This window comes from Terrapene carolina, unplaced genomic scaffold (genome assembly GCF_002925995.2).
Source record: "Terrapene carolina triunguis isolate 2854851 unplaced genomic scaffold, T_m_triunguis-2.0 Scaffold35098, whole genome shotgun sequence".
Lineage (NCBI taxonomy): Eukaryota > Metazoa > Chordata > Testudines > Emydidae > Terrapene > Terrapene triunguis.
The window spans coordinates 2,640,376-2,643,525 of record NW_020699449.1 but is presented as its reverse complement, the minus strand read 5'-3'; positions in this window follow the sequence as shown (position 1 = coordinate 2,643,525).

Below are 3,150 nucleotides of genomic sequence, written 5' to 3'. Positions count from 1 at the left end.
TGTGTGATTTGCTTGATTGATGTATGGGACAAAACATATACATTGACTCTTACATGATATATGTATGATGCATGCAACACATTGGGAGAAATATATATATTTCATTTGCTTTGACTGAGAGACAAGTATATTTTGCAAAATGAATGAAAAATAGGTACGCCATCTGTTCCACAGATTTCAGTTATATCAGTAAAAATTCAACAATGGAGCTACTCTGGACTGACACCAAATGATTTCAGTGGAATTACTGCAGATTTATACCAATATAACTGAGACCAGGATCTGGCTCATATATTAGAAATCTCTCAGAAAGCGATGGAGTTGAGGTCCTGTTGTTTTGTATGGATCTTTCATTATCTTTCCCCCCCACTAATTTAACTCTATTAATACATATATTCAGATTCTCAGCTAGCATAAATCAACCTCAATTTACACCAGCTAAGAATCTGGCTCATAATATACACATTTCTGAGATTTCAGAGGGATCTTTTATTTACTCATTCATGGGTAACAATATTGGTTTGTGAATTAAATATTTTAAAATGTGCATCTACTGCATCTGTTCCTGGTAGGAAAATGTTTTTGGTAACTCTGGTTTAAATAGGTAAAAATTAAAATGTCGTCAGGAGTGGGAAATGGAATCTCATTCGATGACAGTTCATCAGTAGGTTGTAATCTTGAAGTTCTAAACCTAACATTTATCATTGTGGGCTGCTTCACCTGTCACACAGGTGTGTTTTGAAGATGTAGTCAGCTCTCCGCAGCAGCCACGTTCAATTAGGAGCGGGCACTTCAAAAAATATGAAAGCAACATGTTTCAGGACGACCATATATTATCGAAAAAAGCACCATTTATGGGATTACTAAAGAGGTTATAATTTTTGTTCAATCTTTATTTATGACATCACAGAACCCCTTGAAACAAAATTATAGCCTTGCATTTTCCCCAGAGGGAGCTCTTTGTTCTTCATATTGTAAACGATGGGATGGAAATCAATTTATCTGAATAATAATAAGCAAGAGTTTTTCAATGAAATCTCATGTCAGTTTTACAAAAGTGGAAGAAATACACAATGCTTTTTTTTTCTCTAGTTCTCCCCAATATGTAAGGGTTGGGGGATGGGTAGGAATGGTTTGGCAAATGACTAACATTTTCATTATTTAAATTATAATTTTATGATGCATAAAAGCTTGATTTTCACTTACACTAGGCTACTTTACACCTCTCTGGCAGTGCAAAAGGGCATTAAAATAGGAGTAAACTCTATTTACACCAGTTTTAAAGCCCTTTACACGGTTAAATGTAAAGGGTAACGAGGCCTAGTGTAAATGAGACGCAAGAGCTGAGCTAGTTTTACAGTGAGAGAGTGTGTGTACAGTATATACCCAAATATGTCACTTGGAACTCTGAAAATCAGGCCTTGTAAGGCAGGGGCGAGGAATCTTCTTTGTATCAGGGGCCATTGAACCACCGAAAAAAATCAGTGGTGGGCCACGCACATTCAACTCACCTGCCCAGGGGGGCGCAGGGGCTTCCATCCCGCGGAGGGGTGAGCCAACACTTGTGGCTCCAGCCCCATGGGGGGAAGCCCCAAGACTCGGAGCCGCGAGTGCCGGCTCGCTCCACTGCGGGGGGGAGCCCCGAGTTTCAGCGCACCCCCCTCTGCAGGTGAGTTGAATGTGTGTGGCTCATGGGCTGGCTGAAAATGAGCAAGGGCCTGGACCCAGCCCATGGGCCGTCAGTTCCCCACCCCTGTTGTAAGGGGTCTGAAATTGGGGGTCTCCAAGACTGAGACCTCCAAAATCACTAATCACTTTTGAAATCTTGGCCATGCACTTCTGTGCGGGTGTGCAGCACTGTACAGCTATACTGTATATGTAAATGTCTGTGGGAACAAAGATTAACCTCTGTTCTCAAAGAGGCTAATCCACTACACTGCAAAACTGGTTTAGAGGTGTGGTCTAATGGTCTGAGAGCAGCCTAGGAGGCAGGAACTCCTGAGTTCTAATCTCATTTTTGACTGACTTCCTTTGTGGCCTTGGGCCACAAACTCTCTCCCTCAGTTTCTCCACGTGTCAAATGATGATGAGGATAATAACATTTACCTGTTTCAGTGGGGTGGGCAGATTAGTTAGCAAACTTTTGTAAAATGCTTTGAAGATGAAAAGCACTAAGTATTATTATTATATCTTTACCAAAAGATGCTGCAGAGATGTAATTGTCCTGATTACACACATCAGGACTTTGCATTGCTTATGCTAAAGCTAGTTCAAAGCAAGAAGATTCATATTACAAAAATATTTAAGAAAAAGACACAGTCAAGTCAAACTGACAACTTTAGCATTGACTCATGTACATCTTGACATTAGCAGACTCCTACCTTGGACTGTTTAAAAACTTTCAATGTTTATTCTCCCCTTCATGCAGAATTTATGTTGAGACTGATGGGACTTAGGTACACATGCCAAAGGGAGAACCGACTCCACATTCTTGTAGCACTGAGAACAGGGGAGAAAAAAAGAAAATACACATGATTTATTGTGTATTCTACTATGTACAAACCTGTGTGCGTAAAGTACTTATTAACTCCTTGTCTTCAGCTGTGTGCTAAAAACAACGGCTATTGCTCAATCCTGAAAGATGCTGAGCATTCTCAACCTCCACTGACTTCAAACTCTCAGAATGTGGAGCTGAAGTCCCAATGTTTTCTTGGACTATTTGATTGACTCAAATGGGAGGTCAGGACACTCAGCATTGCACAGAATCAGGCACCTGGGTCAGGCTTAAATTCAGATTTGAAATATCTTTTCAGATATGCTACTATCATGGCAAATTTTCAAGGGGCTGAGATAAGAAGCACGCTCAAGAGTTTCATATGTCAAGATGTAAAGTTGAGGAAAACTCACCCTCCCACTTAAGACAGAGCTACTAATGTCGAAGATCGCTAAATGTTACGAATAGTTTAATAGCACTGTAGCCTGGAAGCCAGAAAGGAAATATACTGGAAATGATCCTGTATGCCACCAGTCCCTGATGGGTAGAGGGCAAAACTAAACACAACTAGAGAATTATGTTTTCTTGTGTTGGCCAAAATAGTAACTATGTTTGATTAAGAACAAGTAATAATATAGCACCTTTCACATTGAAGC